This window comes from Lissotriton vulgaris, chromosome 5 (genome assembly GCF_964263255.1).
Source record: "Lissotriton vulgaris chromosome 5, aLisVul1.2, whole genome shotgun sequence".
NCBI classification, from domain to species: Eukaryota; Metazoa; Chordata; class Amphibia; order Caudata; family Salamandridae; genus Lissotriton; species Lissotriton vulgaris.
Window position 1 is genome coordinate 981,427,116 of NC_141693.1, and position 23,801 is coordinate 981,450,916.

Here is a 23,801-nt window from a genome sequence, read left to right on the forward strand (position 1 = left end):
TGAAGACAGAATCTCCACCCACGCACACAACAGCAGGGAACTCTTCAGCATCATCAAGGAGTTCGCCCAACCCACCAGCGAGTCTACCGACATCCCTCCCTCACAAGACCTCTGCGACAAACTCAGCATCTTTTTCCACCACAAAATCAAGAGCATCTACGACAACTTCGACGAAGACAACCAACACACGGAACCCTCACCAACCACCCCCGACACCCGGAAACCAGCGATTGATGACTGGACAGCCCTCACCACCGAAGACACACTGAAGACAATGAAGTCAATCCACTCAGGGGCCCCCACGGACCCCTGCCCCCACCACATCTTCAACAGAGCCGCCAACACTATCGCACCCATGCTCCGCCAAACCATCAACCGCTCCCTGGCGACCGCCTCGTTCCCCGACGACTGGAAACACGCCGAGGTCAACCCCCTCCTAAAGAAACCCTCAGCGGACCCCACCGACCTCAAAAACTACAGACCCATCTCCCTGCTCCCTTTCCCAGCGAAAGTCATCGAGAAAGCCATCAACAGCCAACTCGCCACATTCATTGAAGAACACAACATCCTCTACTCCTCCCAATCCGGCTTCAGAAAAAACCACAGTACGGAAACCGCCCTCCTCGCCGCAACAGACGACATCCGCACCTTACTGGACAAAGGAGAAACAATAGCCCTCATCCTCCTCGACCTATCAGCGGCGTTCGACACAGTCTCCCACCACACCCTAATACGCAGACTCTACGATGCAGGAATCCAGGACAAGGCCCTCGACTGGATCTGCTCCTTCCTCTCCGGCAGGACGCAGCGGGTCAGACTCCCCCCTTTCCTCTCGGACCCCACACCGATCACCTGCGGAGTCCACCAGGGCTCCTCCCTCAGCCCGACGCTCTTCAACGTCTACATGGCTCCACTTGCCCCCATCGTCAGAACCTACGGGCTCAACATCGTGTCATATGCAGACGACACCCAGCTCATCCTCTCCCTATCCAACGAGCCCAACACCGCCAGACACAACTTTCGAGAAGGCATGGAAGCCGTCGCCAAATGGATGAAAAACAGCTGCCTTCAACTAAACACCAACAAAACAGAAGTACTCATCATGGGCCCAAACCCCGACGCCTGGAGCGACACCTGGTGGCCCACCGCCCTCGGAAACCTGCCAACCCCCACAGACCACGCACGCAACCTGGGAATCATCCTGGACTCCGAGCTCAAAATGGACCGCCAGATCAACTCTGTCTCATCTTCCTGCTTCCCCACCCTCCGCCTCCTTCGTAAGACCTTCAAATGGATCCCCCTCGAACACCGAAAGACAGTCACTCACGCCCTGGTCACCAGCAGACTCGACTACGGCAACGCACTCTACGCCGGAATAAACAAAAACCTCATCCGCAAGCTACAGAACATCCAGAACGCCGCCGCAAGACTGGTCCTCAACCTGCCAAAACACTGCCACATCTCCCAGCACCTGCGCACACTCCACTGGCTCCCCGTCGAGGCGCGAATCACCTTTAAGATGCTCACCCACGCACACAAGGCCCTCCACGGCACCGGACCAGCATACCTGAACAGCCGACTCAAATTCCACGCACCCCAAAGGACCCTACGATCAGCCCAGCTTTCCTACGCCGTGGTCCCCCGCACCAGAAAGACCAGATCGGGAGGCCGCTCCTTCTCCTTCCTCGCGGCCAAAGCATGGAACGCCCTTCCGCTCCACCTCAGACAGACAACATCGCTCCCCATCTTCGCAAGAAACCTCAAAACCTGGCTCTTCGACAGACCCCCTCCTTGATGGAATGGAACCTGCACCCCCCCAGCCCCCCCCACCCCTAGCGCCTTGAGACCCTTACGGGTGAGTAGTCGCGCTTTAACAAACTCCTGATTGATTGATTGATTGATTGATTGAACGTATACACCAACAGCGGTCCTAGCTGATACATACAATTCTATTAAGTAAGCCAACAAAATTAGTCGGGATACTCTGCCAGCGAAGGACAATGGGAGTCGTATCCATCTATCCACGTCATCCCCTATCTTCTCTATTAATGTACCATAATTGGTACCTCGTCAGCATCAGAGTGAACCTGGATGTCTAGGTATCGCACGGGTTCAGTGGTCCATTGGAGCTGGAAATCTAGTGGAAACTGCACTGTGGAAGGCGTCAATGGGAACAATATGGATTGATCCCAATTGATCTTTAGGACGGATAGACCCCCAAAGCGTAGCACCTCCCTTATCACAGGGGGTAGGTGGGTCTCAGGGTCCCTGACGTATAAAAGCGTGTTGTCCGCATAAGCCGAGACAATGAGGTTATAATGAGGAAAGTGAAGCCCTCTGTGACTGTGGTATTCCCGCAGTGCCCGCAACAGTGGCTCAACAGCCACCGCATACAACAGCGGGGACAGTGGGCACCCATGCCTCGTACCGCGCCGGATTGAAAAAGGGGCAGAAACCATATCTCCCGTGCGAACCCGAGCCACTGGGGAGTTGTATAATACTGACACCGTTTGCAAGAATTCCACGCCAACCCCAATGCGACGCAACACCGCATAAATACATTTCCATTAGATGGAATCGAAAGCCTTCTCAGCATCGAGGAAGAGCGCAGCGGCTTTGACCTCCGGGCGAACATGCTGCAGTGCTCCAAAGACCGTACGGAGATTTTGGGAAAGCGTGCGACTCGGAATGAACCCAGCCTGTTCAGGTCCAATTAGCTGTGGGAGGAGCAGTGATAGACGATTAGCTAGGACCTTCGCGTATAGCTTAGTGTCCACGTTAAACAAGGAGGGGCATCTACGGGGGTCTTTATTGGGCTTCAGAAGAGTAATAATTAATGCCTCACGCATAGATGGGAGCATAATGCCATTCGCAGCCATCTTGTGGATTAAAGTGATTAGATGTGGAATGAGGATCTCACTGAAGGCTTTATAAAAAGAGAGACTGTGAGGCCGTCAAACCCAGAGGCGCAGCCCTCACGTATCGAACCCAGAGCAAGACGAATCTCCGTCACTTCGATAGGCCGCATCAAAAACTCTCTGTGCCAGCTTTGTAGCCAGTGAAACTGTATATATTCCAAATAGTTAGTGATATTGTTGTCACTTGGAGCAAGTTTGGAGCTATACAGCTCCTGGTAATAGGATCGGAACTGTGCATTAATGTCAGTAGGTTGCGTCAGGGTCGACCCATCGTCTCCCTCCACCTCAACAACCCCGCACCCGTCCAGCCGCTGATGGGCCATTGCTGCCAAAACTGAGCCAGGCCGATCAGTCTCACCATAAGCTCTGGCTGAAGCATATTTGCCCATGTGGAGAAGAGTCTTGCCGGTGGCAGTGGCAGGCTCCATCCGCTCGCGCTGGGTGTTTTAAATGTGTAACACTGCTTAGTGCCTATCTATAGCGCTAATTTTAATTTGGCGACCTAAAGCTATTTTTAAAATACATCGGTGTGCATAATTTTCACCTTTGTTGTTTACCTGATTGCCGACTCCCGCCCCGGTCCGCCGCGTCCATTTCTGGGCGTTTGTTTGCGGAGGGTGAGGAGGAGCCTAGCACTTCCGGGCTCGGGCGGACAGGTCAGCGTTCTAGTGGCGCTGTAGGCGGCATGTGTATTTAATCAGCTGCCTCTTTCACTCGCGCTGTGGAGAAGAGTCTTGCCGGTGGCAGTGGCAGGCTCCATCCGCTCGCGCTGGGTGTTTTAAATGTGTAACACTGCTTAGTGCCTATCTATAGCGCTAATTTTAATTTGGCGACCTAAAGCTATTTTTAAAATACATCGGTGTGCATAATTTTCACTTTTGTTGTTTACCTGATTGCCGACTCCCGCCCCGGTCCGCCGCGTCCATTTCTGGGCGTTTGTTTGCGGAGGGTGAGGAGGAGCCTAGCACTTCCGGGCTCGGGCGGACAGGTCAGCGTTCTAGTGGCGCTGTAGGCGGCATGTGTATTTAATCAGCTGCCTCTTTCACTCGCGCTGTGGAGAAGAGTCTTGCCGGTGGCAGTGGCAGGCTCCATCCGCTCGCGCTGGGTGTTTTAAATGTGTAACACTGCTTAGTGCCTATCTATAGCGCTAATTTTAATTTGGCGACCTAAAGCGATTTTTAAAATACATCGGTGTGCATAATTTTCACTTTTGTTGTTTACCTGATTGCCGACTCCCGCCCCGGTCCGCCGCGTCCATTTCTGGGCGTTTGTTTGCGGAGGGTGAGGAGGAGCCTAGCACTTCCGGGCTCGGGCGGACAGGTCAGCGTTCTAGTGGCGCTGTAGGCGGCATGTGTATTTAATCAGCTGCCTCTTTCACTCGCGCTGTGGAGAAGAGTCTTGCCGGTGGCAGTGGCAGGCTCCATCCGCTCGCGCTGGGTGTTTTAAATGTGTAACACTGCTTAGTGCCTATCTATAGCGCTAATTTTAATTTGGCGACCTAAAGCTATTTTTAAAATACATCGGTGTGCATAATTTTCACTTTTGTTGTTTACCTGATTGCCGACTCCCGCCCCGGTCCGCCGCGTCCATTTCTGGGCGTTTGTTTGCGGAGGGTGAGGAGGAGCCTAGCACTTCCGGGCTCGGGCGGACAGGTCAGCGTTCTAGTGGCGCTGTAGGCGGCATGTGTATTTAATCAGCTGCCTCTTTCACTCACGCTGTGGAGAAGAGTCTTGCCGGTGGCAGTGGCAGGCTCCATCCGCTCGCGCTGGGTGTTTTAAATGTGTAACACTGCTTAGTGCCTATCTATAGCGCTAATTTTAATTTGGCGACCTAAAGCTATTTTTAAAATACATCGGTGTGCATAATTTTCACTTTTGTTGTTTACCTGATTGCCGACTCCCGCCCCGGTCCGCCGCGTCCATTTCTGGGCGTTTGTTTGCGGAGGGTGAGGAGGAGCCTAGCACTTCCGGGCTCGGGCGGACAGGTCAGCGTTCTAGTGGCCCCTACTGCCTATAAATGTGTGTAGGCCAGCGACCGCGCAGCGGACGCGTGCAGCGGGCGCGCCGGAAGCGCGCCGAAGTTGAGCCAAGGTCAAGCCCGTCTGCGCCCGTCCGCGACTGGACGGGGTGCGGGGCCACAAACCCTGGCTCGCCTACATCGACCATCATAAGGTATTGCAGACAAGAGTTGCTGGATATCCGTCCCAACATCCCCTTATGTGATAAACATTTGATGCATGTCCTATCGTTAGTAAATTGTACCTCTTGCACTTTCGCCCCTGTCACCAATCTGAAATCGGCCAGTGACATTAATACAATAAAGGCAGCTCTGCTAAACTGCAGATCCCTTCGAAAACATAGCTTAGAAATTTTCCATTTACTTGAAGACGATACTATCCAAATTCTGTTTCTTACAGAAACATGGTTGGATGAACATTCAGAGCCCGATATCATACAGACTCTTCCTCCTGGTTTCGTCCTCTCCAGGCTGGATAGGAGAGATGGCAGAGGGGGGGGCATTGCGATAGCCACTAAAACCCCATTAGAATGCACCCTCTCTTCTACCATGATTGACCATAGTGAAGCGGCCACTTTCACTATTACTACCGGTCCTAATCACTCCCTTTCTGGTATTCTGGTGTACCGCCCCCCTGGACAATTTTATGACTTCACCCCTACTTTGGTAGAAGCCATCACTCATCTTGCGCTCAAAAAAACTCGCATTGTAGTGCTTGGTGACTTGAACGTCCATTTTGACGACCCGTTCAACAAAGAGGCGGCTGATATCAAATCAGAGCTACTCTCTTTAGAACTAGAGCTAAAAAATAATGATCCTACACACCAACACGGACATTTACTAGACCCTGTATTTGGAAACTGGAAGGGAATTCAGACCTTAGCTCCTCAGCCAATTCCTTGGTCTGATCACTATATAGTGCCTATATCCATCCAACTAGAAAGGGATGAGCAGTACAAACAAAGCTCACAACGATTCAAGCGTAGAAGATGGAAAAACTTCTCCATTGATTCTTTTTCCAATATCATTCAGGATGCTGGCCCCCCAAAAGGATCTGATAGTGAGACAGCATATGCTCACTTACAGGACAACATCGCAAAAGCGCTGGGTGCTACCGCTCCTATTCGTACGACAACTAATGCCACAAGAACTAAAAAAACTGCCCCATGGTTTAGTCAGGAGCTCCAGATCGCTAAAACGGCGTGTAAAAAGCTCGAAAGAGATTGGCGCGTTAATTTCTGTCCTGAAATAAAAACCAGATACAAAACAGCACAAAAAGATTATTACAGATTGGTACGCACATCTAAAGCTTCCTATTACAATAGGCGAATCCTGGAAGCTGAGAACTCTTCTAAAGAGCTTTTTCAGATTTATAAGGAGATCTCTATAGTTGAGTCCAACCCCACCTCCCAGAATGATTCAGTGGATACCTGCAATAAAATTGCCAAGTATTTCTCTGATAAAATTACTAACATCTATGCAAATTTTTCCAGCAACATAAAATCTGGCAATGACTTCACAGAGAATGAAGCTCATATAAGCACTCCAGCCCACCTATGTGCCTTCTCTGTACCTCCAGTTGAAACTCTGACAAAAATCTGTAAGAGTATCAAATCTGGTTCACCACGCGATCCCGCAGCTCCTAAAATTTTAACTGCCAGCCTCCCGGTCCTGGAGCCGCACTTTAGACATATGTTGCAAATATCATTCTCTACAGCTACTCTCCCCGCGGACTGGAAAAAAGCTATAGTGTTCCCCATCAAGAAAAAACCTAACCTGAGCCAGGATATATTGGAGAATCTACGTCCAATTTCTCTACTCCCTTACCTCGCTAAATTAGCTGAGAAAGTAGCTAATGCCCAACTTATGAGCCATCTTGAAACCCAAAAAACCTTCCACCCCTCACAATCGGGCTTCAGATCAGGCTTCTCCACAGAAACAGCACTCCTAAGAGCAACTGAAACTCTGCGGGAGGGAGCCGACAAAGGCAAAACCATGGCCTTGATCATGCTGGACCTCAGCGCCGCGTTTGACACTGTAGCTCACTCCATACTGCTACAGTGTCTAAACAGAGTGGGAGTCACAAAAGAGGCTCTAGGTTGGCTGAAAGCTTTTTTAACCAACAGAAGCTTCCAGGTCCAAAGAGGAACCTATCTCTCGGACAGCTTGACCTTAGAACAGGGGGTACCTCAGGGCTTGTGGTCCAATCGTTCGGCGTAGAGCTTGTCTCCTACGCCGACGATACCCAACTCCTGATCTCCCTGTCTCAATCCCCCTCCTCTGAGGCCGATAATTTTAAATCCTGTATGTGCAAGCTGGCTACATGGATGAATGAGCACTGCCTCAAATTAAACGGAACAAAAACAGAGGTGCTCATTATAGGGGGGAACAACACCAAATGGACCAAAGATTGGTGGCCCACATGTCTGGGACCAATACCTACCCCCAGTCAGGAGGCCAAGAATTTGGGTGTCTGGATTGACAACAAACTCTCCTATGACAGTCATGTAAAAAAAACAGTTGGAAAGTGTTTTGGAGTTATGAAGACGCTCAGCCGCACCATGGATCTACTTCCACTGAGTTCCAGGCGTACCATGACGCAAGCTCTTATCACTTCCCGCATTGATTACGGGAATGTGCTACTGCTGGGCACTTCTGAAAAAAACATTAGAAAACTGCAGGTCCTGCAAAATTCAGCGGCACGCCTTGTGCTAAGACTCCCGCGCAGAGCTCCATCTAAACCTTCCTTGGATACTCTGCATTGGCTGCCCATCAGAAAGAGGATAGTATTCAAGGCACTTCTCTGGTGCCATAGGATCATTCATCAAAGAGCACCCTCCTATTTGTCTGACTTAGCCTCACTTTATGAACCCTCTAGAACCCTACGTTCTAAGGGAACAGGTTTGCTTAAAACAACGCGCCCAAAAAAAGCCAGACTTGGAGGCAGGTCCTTTCGCACTCTCGCAGCCAAGGAGTGGAACACCCTCCCCATGAATATCAGACAGGAAAAAAGCGAAACATCCTTTAGGAAACATCTAAAAACGCATCTTTTCACTATCTAATTCACTGTCTGATGCCCTTCCACCCAAGCAATACTCTCTCCTAAGCGCGAGGACACGCCGGGAGGCGTCACCAGGCGCTTTATAAACTCCTATAATAATAATAATGTGCCTGACCTCGCTATCCGCTGCCTCATGGAATTCGGCCAGCATGGCCTTAAGCAGGTCACGCAACTCAGGGTCATCGGAGTGTAGCAGACGTGACTTTAAATCGGACAGCCGAGTCTCCAGCAGTGCAATCTGATCACGAATAGCGTGGAGTATGCCTGCATGCTTACTAATAGCAATTCCTCTGATGAAGACTTTAAATGCCTCCCACACTGTGGTGAAGGAGTCGAACGATCCCACATTGGTCTCGAAATACCCAGAAATTTCCTCGAGCAGCTCGGAGCGAAAAACAGAGTCCAGCAAGGAAACCGCCATAAGAACGGGGGAGGAATACGAGGAGGCACCGCAACTGTAACCGTAATAGGGGAGTGATCAGAGAAAGAGTGTGCTAGGACTGAGCAATTTAGCACCTTGGGCAATACGGATTGCGAGACAAACCAGTAATCAATGCGCGTGTGAATGTCATACTGTGCTTAATAATGTGTGTACCCACCACGAGTAGCAGACCGAGAGCGCCAGACGTCTGCCAGTTGGAGCTGTAAAGCAATATCCTGCACTGCCCTCGCCGATGTAGAGAGAGGGAGACTAGGGCCTCTGGAGCGATCTAGTGTTGCATCCATTATACAGTTAAAGTCCCCACCCCAGAATATCGGTAGAGCACAATGTTCTTTAATTAAATCAAAGAGGGACCGATAGAGCCCAGGATCATCATAATTAGGAGCTTAGGAGTTAACTACGAGGAACTCCCAATGTTGGCTATGACAGCGGGATATACCAAACCTAACCTCTGAGTCTGTGAGTAATGGTGCTAATTTAAAACCAGCCTTAGGGTTTAGCCAAGTCAAAACTCCCCTAGCATGGGAAGTGAAGCAAGCCGCATGTGAAACCCCTGCCAACTTTCTACCAGTGAGGAGTGCAGCTCCCGGGGGCAGGTGCGTCTCCTGAAGCAGCGCCACATCAACCTCCTTGCGCTTCAAATAAGCAAAAACCTTCCTCACCTTACGCTGGTCATTTAAACCTCGATCATTCCACGACATAAGGGGCCCAGTTCGATGGTCACCCATATTGACAACCATCGCCAGCAATGTGAATCGCAACCCTCACCACACCAGAGCCTATGTCGGCCATGAAGACACCATTGGTGCACATGATCCATAAAAAAGGGGGGAAAGGAAAGAAATAAATACCCGCCACAAACAAGGTAGGAACATTTGAGATCCGAGCATAACAAAATGAAAAGGGAAGAAAAATAATCTGCAGAAACTCACCTCCCCCTACCCACACCTTGCAAACCCCAACTCTGCAAAGTCAAGCATCAACCCACCCGAACAACACAAAAAAGAAACCCAAACGTGAGGCAAACCCACCAATCACCCCTTTAAACCTCCAACCTATTAGAAGCAGATCAGCGGTTAATGCAGTGGGGCGGATGTTGCCCAGCTAAACAAACTGAGCCAACCTACCGCTCAAACACCGCTTGCAATGAACAAACCCACCGTAACCACAACCGTCAATCATGAAGAAACAGCGAATAGCCAGAACAACTCTGCCCAGGAGGGCCCAGAACAACAATAAATGGGCAAATCACTGAGGAGTGGTGTGGTAACCTGGCTGCACACACCGGGAAGCCATTAAGGCAAAAGAGACAGAACCCCCCGAGGGGGAAAGAGATCCTGCATAACAGCAGAGTAAGTCTAGGAGCACACTTCGCATAGCAGGGCCAATAGTAGGCCATCAGGGAGCAGATTAACATGTGGCCATGCCAGCAACAGTGAAAGAGGGAGACATAGATAACAAACAAATAAGATACTGCAAGTCACTCAGTCATATCATCCAAGGACCTGGTAGCGTCATACTGTGAGGAAGAGGCTTGTTGACTGTTCAAGTGTTTGTTAGCTTTTTCCCAATCACGGAAGGCCTTTTGCAGTGATTGTGGGTCTGAGTAAACCCTGGGCTTCCCTTCAAAGAGGACCTTAAGATGTGCTGGGTATAACATAGCATATTCGATGTGCTGGTCCCGCAGTTTGCGTTTCAGTGTAGTGAACTGCTGCTGTGTCTCCTGCACTTTAAGGGTGAAGTCAGGGAATAGGGAAATGTCTGAAACCCCGTACCTCAAGGACCCCAGTTCCCGTGCCTTGCAGCGTCTCTGTCCCGATAATTTAACAGTTTAGCAATGATGGGACGGGGAGGGGCGCCTGGTTGGGGTCGGGGCCCGAGGCAGCGATGCGCTCTCTCTCCACGACGAATAGATGAGAGAAAGTGTTCACGCCCAGGAGAGAAGTCAGCTGGCGCTCCACAAACTGCTCCATGTTCCCCGTCGCTGTAGTCTCCGCCAGGCCAGTGATACGCAGGTTGCTGCGGCGCAACCGGGCCTCCAATTCCTCCGCCTTGTCATGTAAGGCCGAAAGAGCGTGCTCCATCTGCTTCCGTACATCTCCTGCATCAGTCTGGGCCTCCTCCACCTCAGTTATGCGGCGCTCTGCCATATCCTGGCGCTCAGCATGTTTGTCGACACGCTCAGAGATCGTATCAATTCTGTAGGCCAGCGTGTCAATCTTAGAGTCTATGGCAGTGAGGCCCCGCTGCATGGACGCAATAATCTGTTTTATATCCCCCACAGGATCGTCAGTTGAGACCTCAGTCTCAGGGGGAGCCCCGTCTGCCCTCTCCTCATTGCGACAGGATTTGCGCTGCCCGAACTGTAGTTTGGGTTGGGTCCGGTCAACTTTCTCCATGATGGCGATAAGTAGAGCAGGTAAGCACAGAGCGGTGGGGGGGTACACAGGAGGCCAAGTCCACCAACCCCCTCACGCGTGTCCCGTCCCAGAAGAGGGGAGATGTGGTTCTGTGAAAACGGGCCTCGTTACGTAAGGTCATGGTTCCGTCACGATTTTGGTGATGTCGGACCGTATTTAGTGAATGCGGTTAATGTGGAGTGAATTTGTCACGTTAGCTAGTGAGTTCACCATGTATTTAGAGATTTCGTTTGGAACATGGGTTCCATTTTGTTTTGGAGTCTCCATTTTGTCTTGCCATCACGCAGGCCGACGAGTATGGTCGAACGAACTAAGCGGCCTGTCCTTCATGTGTTGGTATTCATTAACAGGGTCTTTCTTGACTCCGAGGTGAATTGCAAGGATCTGATTCCTTCACCTGAAGCTGACCCTGCCAAGTCAATTTCCCTGGTTTGATCATTTTCTGAAATTGCCAATCATTGTTTAGGACATCGTTAACTTTTAGTCTCCTTACACATGCCTTATCTTGCTCACTATCAGACATTGTTTCTTTTTCTATGTTCTTTGCTACATGCATTGTGCTTTTCAATTATGGGTTTGTCCTGCTTGTGGAGATTGGATTTGGGACATTCCCAATGATTAACTTTGGGTTGGGATGTTGCAAACTGAGTTTTTCGTCATGTGATACTTTGTTTGAGAATGTACCTCATTGGTCAGATTTTTGCGCAGTGGTAGTATGTTGTAAATGTGAATATTGTGTATAAAAGGAGGTGTCTTGCTCTACGAATTTGAGCAGTCTCCTGAAATACTTCCATGCTGTATTTCGAGGATCACTGTTACTGGCTGCAGCTAATAAACTTGGTCTCTGATGCCACCCAGAAGTATTCCGTGTCTCTGTAAACCAAGACAGGTGAATCCGAAGACTTTGGGCGTGCCCCTGGCGCCGCTGGGTTCTAAAAACCCGGTTCTTCAGAGAGACACTGAGGTTGCGTGGCCCCAGAGGTGCAGGACAGCAAGCCCAAAGAACCTGGGATCAGCTAGCGGAAGCAGAGCAAACCCCAGAGTCAGCCAAGTCAATGGGCCACCAAAGGCAGGCAAGCACAGCCCAAGAAAACAGCAGGCACAAATAGCGTGGATCCTCACCTTCATGAGCACCACTGGGCGAACCAAGCCAATGGGCCAGCCAGGAAAAGGAGTCCGATGATGCAGCGACCAGGAGGTAGCACCCCACAGCAGATCCAAGGAGCTGCGCACCTCTCCGTGTCCTTACAAGCCGACGATCAATATGGCCGCTCCGCCGAAGAAGGAGACCATGCCCAGGCAGAGTTGCGTTGCGGTGGTGGCAGACACCAGCAGGGGGGCCCCAGCGGACCAGGCTTGGATCTGCGCTGTACCACAGCAGTCGGCCCCAAGCAATCCCGGTGCAGCCACTCCAGAGGATCACGTCACCCAGCCTCTGCAGTGGAAGTTGAAGAGTCTTCAAGCCAAAACAAAAATAAAAATAGAACAAATGAATACCCATATCTGGAATATGTCTTTGATTCACAGAGAGGAAGACAATGCATTCATGAAGTCATGGAGATGCCGCTGTAGCATCATTCTGTTGTTCAGTTCGTCCCTTGACACAGGCTTCCTTACACATGATGTAGCACAGAGGCCACATATTGCAGGAGCGCACTGCACACACAGGCAGAACAGGAACAAAATGGCTAAGATCATCCCAATGAATATGTAAATGTGTAAATGTATTGGCATTTATATAGCGCACTACTTACCCGTAGGGTCCCAAGGCGCTTCGACCGCTGCGAAACCCTTCCTGGCTTCCCTGAGAGATGGTCCCTTAATGGGTATCTCCAGGGTGAGACCAGGCATCCCCGGCGGTCTGGTGGGGCCGTTAGTGAAGATGAGGCAAGCTAATGCCCAGAGTTGCCGAGTCTGATCGCTGATCAGAGTGGGCACCGAGGCGAGAGAATTATCGAGTCCGCTGACCCTGGTCCAGAAACCTGCCGCGCCGGGAATCAAACCCTGGTCCCGGGCCGTCCTCTGCTCTCGGGTCTGCCGCCTCTAACCAGTGAGCCACACTACTTCACAATATCAGAATTTTCCATCCCCAGGCAGATATCAGTTCCCAGAACCACCCTAGCAAGGACCAATCTCCTTTGTCCACATGAATGGAATCAGAGATCTTGTGTAGTTTTGAGGTGGCCTGGTACACTGTCGGAGCATTATCAGGAATGAAAATGCAGCAACTGGATTGGATCACTCTACATACCCCACCACGGTCTGCAAGTATGACATCTAGGGCAACCCTATTTTGAAGAGTCATAAGGCGGTCCGACTGGAGCTCAGCAGTCAAGTTACTAAGGGCACCAGCCGTTTCGGTCACGGCGGCTTCAACTACCCTCGTCAACTGGCGAATGTTCCTGCTGTTCACCATTGGCCCCAAAAACGGCAGAAAACCCTTTGCGAAGTCTCCAAACTCCTGCTCCGCATTGTCGTCTTTACTCACGACACCCCTAACTGTCCTTGTCCGATGGCAATATGCCTCGGCCGTGTAAGTGGGTGGCAGCAGAAACGAGACAAAACATGTGCCCGAGAAGTCAGGGGGCAACCATGTATATGCTCTGTCGTGGCAGACGAAGTAGGTACCCTTAGCCGCTAAGAATGAAGGGGAGGTCTGAGATGAGAAAACATAAGTCTCAGTACAGACACTGTTCCCTAGCTGAGCTCTAGAGTTTTTGCCATTTCCCTGCAGACATAGGTGACCTTGGTGGGGTACTATCCAGATTGGGGAGGATTTCTTCGCTTTCTGACTCTCAGCCTAGGAAATTCCATATTGTGTTATATTCCATCTGCTGTAAGGTGTCAATTCATCTCTGGGAATCATTTTGTACATTTCGACATCCCTGCTCATATTTCTAATTCCCGCCACTAGCGCCTTGTTGCTTGAGTTTTTCCCCGGGACATATGGTTCGAGGGCAAACAGGAACATTGCTCGAAGTGCCCTCAGAGAACCATGGTAGCCAAATGGCAGGACAAAATACGGAATATCCTTATCTGTTGTGTGTGGCATAAGTCCACATACCCAACAGTTCGTGGTGTTCATTACAGTTTGGTGCTGGTGTAGGAGTTGGACAAATGAATTATTTACAAATTCTAATCTTCTGGCAGACTCGTGTTCAGGTAGAGGGTGGAAAGAATGTGGGGAAATAGTAGGAGGAGGTGTGGGCTGAGTGTTATGTACAAAGGCAACTCGAAATGTGAACAGAGTATAGCCAATCAAAAACATCATTATGCAACACAACATTAAAATGCATATTATTAAAAATTGTTTTCTCGCCATCACAATGCATATTTTCGTTTCAAAGTTCGTAGATCTAGCAGGTCTCTCTACCCTTGGAAACTCCATCCTCTATGTTTCTGCCCGCGGTGGGAGATTGATTCTGCTAAGGGGTGCTTCTGTTCAGTCCAGGGTAATTCCCTTAGACCAACCAGAACTGTCGACCTAAACGTCTCCAGCTGCACTTCCAAAGACTGGCAACCGCGACCCTAGCAGCAGAACCGGATGGCGGTTCGAAAATCAGAAATGAGCAAGTTCCCTGGGCGAGAGAGCTGCACAATCAAAAAAAATAGTTCTTGGGGGAAAGAAACTTAATTAGTTTACTTTTATTAGTTCGTTTTTCTTGGCCTCAGATTATACCGTTGTTTCCCAGGTATGGCGTGGTCTTCAAACAAGATTTCAGGTTCTGTAGTGTCCAACTGCATTGACGGTGGCACAAATCCTTGCAGAATATGGTCACTCTCCTTTTCTGTACCAGTTCCTTTCAAACGTGCATCACTGAAGGGCACGAAACGAGGCACGGATTCAGTCTCTGAGTCGGCGACACCCTCCTGGACCCACCGGTCATAGGGCAGAGGCAGGGGGATCCGTTTACAATGGATCCCGTGGATCCAGTTCTTCTTTCCTTCCACCCGAACGGCTGATCTTGTGGAAAGAAGGACGAGGTATGGGCCGGTCCACCTGGGCGCTGAAAGTTCCGCACTAGGATCCAGGTGCCAGGTTTGATCGTGTGGCCTGGATCATCAGACGCTGGCGGAGAGGAACTGTGAACCTGTTGGTGTAAAACACGCAATTTAGTTGTCAATTCGTGCAAATAGTCAAGCAGTACAGGGTGCTCTATCTCACTGAGTTTCTTGGGCCTTGGCACTCCCCATATATTAGCTGGGCGGCCGAACACTATCTTGTGTGGACTAAGTCCCAGTCTAGAATGGACAGTCATTCTGGTAGATAGGAGTGCTAGAGGCAGGGCGTCAGGCCATTTAAGACCTGTGCTGGCTTGGATCTTGGCCAATTTCAACTTTAACGTGCCGATGTAGCATTCTACTAACCCAGCTGATTGGGGGTGATTTGCAGCGTGGAACTTCTGGTGTATGCCTAGACACTCACACACTCTCTTCATCACTCGTCCCACGAATTTACTTCCATTATCACTCCAGACAATTCTAGGCATACCGTACCTAGGGAAGAATTCTTTGACAAGGGCTTTGGCTGTGGACAAGGCAGTATTGTCCTTAAGGGGATACGCTTCCACCCACCTGGAGAAGGCGCAAACAACAACAAGCACGTATTTCAGATTGTTGCACCTCTCCATGTGGATGAAATCGAGCTGCAAAACCTCGAACGGATACGTTGGAGGCGCAAAATGACCAGCTGGAGTTGGAGTTCCCCTACCGGGATTGTACTTTAAACACACCATACAGTTCTTGACCAAGTTCTCTGCACATTTTGGGATGCCACTATTCTGCCATACTGGGGCCAACAACTTACAGATTCCTTTCACACTGATGTGAGCCATCCCATGAGCCTTTGTCACCACTTCAAGTACATATGCGTCGGGTAACAGCCATCTCTGATGCTCTGACAATTCAACCCAACAACCATTCGCATCCAATCTACCCCTGCTTTCTCTCCATTCATTCACCTCTTTCTCAGTGGCCTCGGACTATTTAGACTTCACACTTTCAATAGTGTCCTCACACATACCCACATCAGCAATCCATCTCGCAGGACCTACAACATACATTCGACTCATTGCGTTCCTTGCAGTCTCTTTCGCAACTTCATCTGCGAATGCATTCCCACGACCAACATTATCTTGAATCTTTCTGTGTGCACTGCATTTCAGAATCGCAACTTGTAGTGGCAAGGTCAGTGACTCGAGAAGTTCGTTAACTAGCTGACCATGTTGTATTTTTGCACCATGCGACGTCAGGAACCAACGTTCACGCCACAATCGTCCAAAACTGTGAGCCACGCCAAAGGCGTACTGGCTGTCTGTATACACATTCACTCGTTTTCCTTTTGCCAACACACACGCTCTTGTAAGTGCAATTAACTCTGCTGCTTGCGCAGAATTGTGCGGGATACGTGCAGTTTCTACAATCGTGTGCAATGTTGTCACTGCATATGCTGCAGTCGTATCACCATTTGGAAACTTGAAACATGAACGATCAACCCATAAAGTATCATTACATTCAGGAAGGGGAGTGTCCTGTAAGTCTACTCTCCCTTTTGTCTCTTCTTCTGTCCTAAAACAGCAATCATGTTTTTCGACCTCATCTGTCTCTGTTGGAATGGGCAATAACGTGGCTGGGTTGAGTGTATCGCACCTCTTTATGTGTATGTGACTCGCTAACAGTGTCAGCTCATAACTTGACAGTCGAGCACTAGTTAAGTGCTGTGTCCTCGTTCTGTTTAGCAAAATGTCTACTGCATGTGGGACCCTAATGATCAGTGTATTATTCATTACTAATCCAGCAGACTGTCGAATACAGACAGCTGCTGCAGCAGTGGCCCTCAAACAGCTTGGTAATGCCTTGGCTACGGGATCTAGAGTTGCGGAAAAGTAGGCGCATGGACGCTGTTTGTCCCCAAAGGATTGTGTTAGGACTGATAATGCGCAACCTTCCTTCTCATGGACATATAATGTGAAAGGCTTACTGTAGTCGGGGTTGCCCAACACAGGAGCCGAACACAATGCATCACGCAACTCGTGAAAACTTTTCTGACAATCTTCAGACCAAGGCACAGGATTGGGTGTATCCTTACAGATTAGTGCCAGCAAAGGTTTGGCCAACAATGAGAAGTTCGGTATCCATTGTCTGCAATATGATTTAATGCCCAAGAAAGCACGCACTTCTCTCTGTGTCCTTGGGACACTCAATCTTGCAATTGCCTGTATTCTCTCTGGGGTCAGTTTCCTTCCCTCCTTCGATAAGATGTGACCTAAGTAGGTCACTTCTTGACGACAAAATTGCAATTTCGAAAGAGAGACTTTGTGCTTCATGTCACATAAATGACGCAACAATGACAATGTGGCTTGCTTGCAAATCTCTTCAGTATCTGCAGCGACCAGCAAATCGTCTACGTACTGAATGAGAGTCGCACCATCAGGTAGAACAATCGTGTCAAGTTGTGATTTCAGGGCTTGACTGAATATAGATGGACTTTCACAGTAGCCCTGAGGAGCGCGTTTGAAGCGGAAGCTTCGCCCTCCTAAATTGAAGGCAAAAATATCTCTGCTCTCCTCAGCAATCGGGAAGCTGAAGAAAGCGTTCTTCAAATCAATCACCGAGAACCAAGTTGCTGAAGCTGGAACCATAGTCAATAGGGCAGTAATGTCGGGAACAACTGGAAACTGTGGCACAACAATCTTGTTCACTTCTCTAAGATCGATCACAAATCTGTACACAGGTGGCTGTGACGGATCAGTACGCTTTAAGACTGGCAAAATAGGACTGTTACAAATGTTGCCTGTTGTCTCTTCAATGACATCTTTCTCAATCAGATCGTAAATGATCGCTAACAACGCCTTTTCACATTCGCTAGAGATCTTGTATTGGGGAATACGTGGCAACCTAACATTGGCTCGCAATGTTATGACATATGGCGCTATCTCCAAAAGACCCACATCATTAGAACCAGTAGCCCAAAGTATGTCCGGAAGTGATGACAATTCTGTAGGGATATTCTCCTTTGACAAATACATTGGAGAAATCACTTTCTTACCTAGGGTAAGTCGTACTCCCGAAGGAGAACAGTACAAGGTCGCATATAATCTCTTTAACAAATCCAAACCAAACAAGTTTTCGCCACAACCTGTTGTAAGAATGAGGGGTGCTTCCAATTCACATGGTCCAACAGAAAGGGGCATAGGACTAGAAATCGGGTTCCTAACCGGGGCGCCAGAAAACCCTACTGAAACATTCATTTCGCCAGACAAAGGTGCGCCAGGAAGTTTTGAGTGCATAATAGAACTTTTTGTAGCACCAGTATCCAGCAGAAAAGGTTCTGACACACCTGATGTAATCAATTCAACATAAGGTCCAATCTGATCTACTGGAACTGAAACAACTCCCTCTCTTTGTCCATGGCTGTCCTAGCAATCATTACCCTCATTCTCGTTCTCTGCATAGTAATCATCAGCATAGTACTGAGCTGAACTTGAAAGACACATTATTCTGTTGGTCAAAGCTGTTCATGGAATTCTGAGGCGGAAAAGATGTAGCATTCTGGGGGAAATTTCCACGGCCCCTACCCCTAGGAGCCTGTTGAACACCTCTACCTCTTGCACCAGAAACACCATTTAAACGTCGCAACAGGGCTGGACAACTATTCTTAAAATGACCCTCTTCCTTACAATACGCACACTGATTGGGACCATACGCTAAGCGCTGTTGAGAAGACTCATTTCTTTGTGAGTTTCTCGAATACTGTTGAAGTTGCTGATAATCAGGCTGACTAGTAGTGCGAGGCGGATAGGCTTGCTGGAGAAGGACTTTAGTTTTCAAATCTTTAGTCTTTTTGTCTGCCTTCTCTAGCTCGTCTTTGCGTCTATTTTCATAGTACTGGGCTGTGGCTAAAATCTGCGCTGACGTGGAAACAGCCCAAGCACTCTCTGAATCTTTCGATTTATTACATAGTTCAGGAAGCAGATTATGTACGAACTTGTCTACAAACAATCTTTGGCCACCCTCAGTAGCCAAATCCTGACCACTATGATCGACGAAAGTCTCTTCAAACCTCGTGAAAAAGTCGGACACATTCTCATCTTTCTTCTGCTTGCATGCAGACAACTTGTCCCAATTCACACGTAATTCAGGCATTAAAGTTTTCATATATGTGATAATTCTACCAGGAAGTTCAGCCACTAAAGGCTCGGGCTTAGAGCCACCGACTTGTCTAGCATCAGCAGCAGTAACTCGTGCTTAATTCTAAAAGTACCTGAGGTTTGGAGATTCCTCTAGTAAGAGGGAACCAATAATATAGCTCTATTTTGTTTTTTTATGTGGGAAAAATAAGAAAGAGTGCTGTGTAAGAAAGTGCATGTGTTTTTTCTAAAAATGACATCACCAAAAGGTTTGCTCTGCTAGGCTCGCCATCATTCCATCTTTAAGGAACAAGCAGAGTTGTATCAAAAAAACGTTTTTACCAGCGTTTTTGCATTGTGCTAAGTGGTGGTCTGTCTTTTTGACTCGCCTACACAACGTATACACTGTGATACAAGATGTGTTGTCTATTAATCAGTGGGCTTACTACCCGCCCTCAGCGTACCATCAGTTTTTGTAAGTGTTTCTCTCACTTGCAATCTTTGATTTTTTTGCTTGAAATTGATTTAAAATGTCTGCTTTAACAGCTGCAGTCTCCAGGTGAATCCCCGGGGGGAGAGGGGGTAAGGGAATTACTGTGCGAATTAGAGCTGGATTTACTGATTCCAAGAGTAAGATCTCATTCCTCTCTCAGGGAAATTCAAGGTTCCTCTTATAATCCACGTTAGCTTCGCCCCCAGAGTTACCAATACCACCTGCATCTGTAACTCTCGGGTGGGGGATTTAATGGGTAGAAATCACGGCTACTTGTACTTGGGCCGTAAGTGTTCGAGTGAGCATTGCGTCTGAGTCCTACAAAAACAGGGTCAGTGTATAACCCTGGGCTCAAGTGCAATCATGCATCCATTTTGTACCTTTGCTTTGATGGTCACCATTAAAAGAAAAAAATATTTTCCCTTCAAGAAACTAAACAGCCCTTGTCTCCAAAAGAGTGAGCCAGTTTTCTACAAAGAACCATGCATAAAATGGCCTCTCCACCCACATAATGGTAGTAGTACACTATCTTCCTGCAAATGTGCTTTTCCATTGAAGGAGGAAGTTTAAGAAACCCTAAATTACTATGCTTTTACATGCAATGGAACGATATCAATGTAAATAATTCGAATTTTTATCCTCAATTGTACAGAACATCAGTTTTGATTGTTCGTGTTTTCTGTGCGAGAATTCAACATTCTAAATTTTCTTTTTATTCAGTACATTTAGCTTAGAAGATACAAAGAAACATTCCTACCATTTGCACCAGCAGTGTATCTAAACCCTAGATGTTTTAATGAGTTGTAGACATTTCGGTGGAAATGTTAATCTGGTGAATAATGCAGATGATACTGGTAATTTGGTTAAATAGATCTTGGTGGAAGAGTTCATCTACTGAACAAAACTCATTATGCAGCTGGAGTGGTTAAAACTCAAAGAAACTTTGCATTCTCTTCATTTTCATAAAAATGTAGGTGGTCAACTAGGAGCATCAATATTTTTTGAAGACATTTTATTTAAGCGAATCTACAATTAATTAATTAATTGTGGGTTTATATAGCGCTAGGATAGACTCCTGGAGGAGTATCTCCGCGCTTCGACCGCTGCGAAACCCTTCCTGGCTTCCCTGGGAGATGGTCCCTTAATGGGTATCTCCAGGGTGAGACCAGGCATCCCCGGCGGTCTGGTGGGGCCGTTAGTGCAGATGAGGCAAGCTTATGCCCAGAGTTGCCGAGTGTGATCGCTGATCAGAGTGGGCACCGAGGCGAGAGAATTATCGAGTCCGCTGACCCTGGTCCAGAAACCTGCCGCGTCGGGAATCGAACCCTGGTCCCGGGCCGTCCTCTGCTCTCGGGTCTGCCGCCTCTAACCAGTGAGCCACACTACTGCACACCACAATATGAACACACTCTACAACCACAAAGATTACAGATGCCTCCTCTTGCATCCCAGAGACCTTCAAAATACAAACTCAAGCCTCAGCTCTTTTTTTATTTTATTTTAAAAAAAACTCTTTCTGTTGAGGTTTTTTACACCATCATATTTTCATATGAGATAGATAAGAAAAACTTTCAAGCAGTAGGACATTCCCTCTATTCTCAGTGTTTGGTCTACACAATAGTACATAGTTGACCATGGGTCTAAGTGCCAAAGCAGAGTGGTAAGGCCTTTACAGAGTGGCTGTATGCATCCGTATGGGCCCGGGTTGAGCCTATGGTGGAGTGAAACCAAGTTGCTATGTTAATGTGCGTGTAAGCCTCTGTCAACTGTAGGGGAGGGGGGCATTAAACAGCAGCATGAGCAAGAATTGTGATTACAATCAAAGGTGAACAGTTTGCAAGTGGGTGTGGGTGAAGGGCTCCCTTTCTGTACTACCAGCACACTGCCTGTGTGGTAGTTTTCACGACCACCATTACTCAAGGAGGGGGGTATCCTCACGCACCAGTTTTCGGAAATGTGTGCACATGGTGTCCCAAGCTACCGCTATGGGTCTATTATGGAGATGCAGAGATTCCTCTTGGTGCAGGTTAACACTCTCTGCTTGTGACCACCGGAGGAGTACCTCATGCCATAGTGTGAAGGAGGAGACTGGTCGGCCCTCCAGTAGAGTGTGAGGGTCAGTCTGGTCAGATTTGCAAATCTTACTTGTACCTTGTGATCGCTCCCCTTTTTTGTAGATGCCTAAGGCAGTTGCTGCCCAGGTATACAAGCTGGTGAGTTCGGTGATAGTGGCAAGAGTGTCATGAATTGCGTACCAATAGTGAGACATGACCAGAGCATATTCTGCAAAATCGGCAATGTCGGAGTGACATCTGGGGCATGTGAGATGTGTCTTCTGGAACATTCAGTTCAGTTTAGATTATGTCAGGTAAGTTCTACTGAGTATAGTCTAATGTATGTTTTTAAATCTCATACTTCGGGAGACCATTTGTGTGGATTCCAATGACATGGTATAAAAATCCACAGAGGCATAAAGATGAATTAAATGTATGAATTTAATTCTTGAACAGGAGTTGAAGCACAGCACATCAGTTCAGGATACAGATACCATAATACAGTTGGTCTGGAATCTGGAACCCAGGATGCAAGATGCAGGCACGCATCATACATTCCAGGCAGCAGATCCAGACAGGGAAAAGCAAAGGGAAACAGAGCAAGGTAATACAAATGTAAAACAGGATACAACACATCTTACCCCTAAAGAAAAAAAAGGTAAGTAGGGGAAACTTTGGGAGTGCATTAATCTAAATATCTGCTGGGAACATTCTTTTGTCTATTGCAAGCCTTAACTCTAGAAGCAACAGAGGAACCAACATGAACAGCATTGGGAGAAGACATAGTGGAACAAGCATCGGATCTCCTTAGGCAATTATCAAGAACAGAAGAAGGAGAACTATGTACATTTTCAACATTGTAACACTTAGCCACTCTACGGACATTCCAGACTCTACCATCTAGCGTGACAACACTATTTTTGAAAACTTTGACAACTTTGATAGGAGGGAAAAACTTAGAAAAACCCTTAACCAGAAAACCAGGTTTTTTAATTCGCACCCATTCCCCCACCACAAAGTCATTATCTCTGGTCTTTCATTTCATTTTGGAATCAAACCAGCAAGGTCCAAAGCAGAATTATTAACATCAAGTTTCTTAATCCACCAGGGACAGATATCAGAAGGAGGCTCCCTTCCCTTAAGGAGTCTGAAGGGACTAACCCCAGTCACAGAATGAGGAGTGATGCGATACGTCCATAACCTTTTCCTCACAACATCCAACCAACAATCATCAGACACCTGCACACCATTCAAACAATCCTTAAGAACACGATTAAAGCGTTCAACTTGACCGTTTTCCCTGGGTTCATACAAAGAGGTGGTGTAATGCTTGATACCACAAGTACTAAGGAATTTCTCAAAATCAGCCGAAACAAGCTGAACACCATTGTCAGTGACACAAGTTTCAGGAAACCCCTCTCTTGCAAAAACCTCTTTAAAGAAAAGAATAACAGAGTGAGAAGATACAGTGCTGACAAACTTTACTTCAGGCCACTTGGAGTGGTAGTCCACCAGGACCAAAGCATAACGAGCATTGTAAGGTAACTGTTTAAAGGGGCCAGATATATCAAATCCCACCTTCTGCCAGGGAAAGTTGGGCCAAGATACAGGCTTAAGGGGAGCTGAGGTCAAATGAAGCATTTTGTCACTGTTAACACAGTGCGAACAATCCCTTACTAGCCTATCCACCATTCTATCAACTCCCGGCCACCAAAAACTCTCTCTAATCAGACGTTTCATTGATGACATGCCAATGTGACTCTGATGAGCGAGAAGCAAAATCTTCCCTTGTAAGGATTGGGGCGGGATTAATTTACCAGCTTTGAAAAGAAGACCAGAAAATTCTTCGACTTCAGATGAAACTTGGCAAAAAGGAGCTATATCCGGTGAAACGCCCCTACAGGGTGGCCAACCATTCCTTACAAAATCAAGCAGCTGTTGACAAACCACGTCCTTGCCAAGTTCAACAAACCATTCTTCTTCAGACAAAGAAATAAACTCCTTAGAAACACAATCCCCAACAGAAGCAACAACATCAATGTCATTATCCACCTTGGGAGAATCCTCACAAGGAAACCTCGAAAGAAAATCTGCAGTAACATTACACTTACCGGGAACATACACAATCTCGAAATCATACTCCTGAAGGCGCGAAGACAAACGAGCTATGCGCGCTGTGGAAGTCCATCCGCCACCAGGAGACAAAATCCCAACTAAGGGTTTATGATCTGTCCGTAGTACAAATCGATTACCCCACACATAATTCCT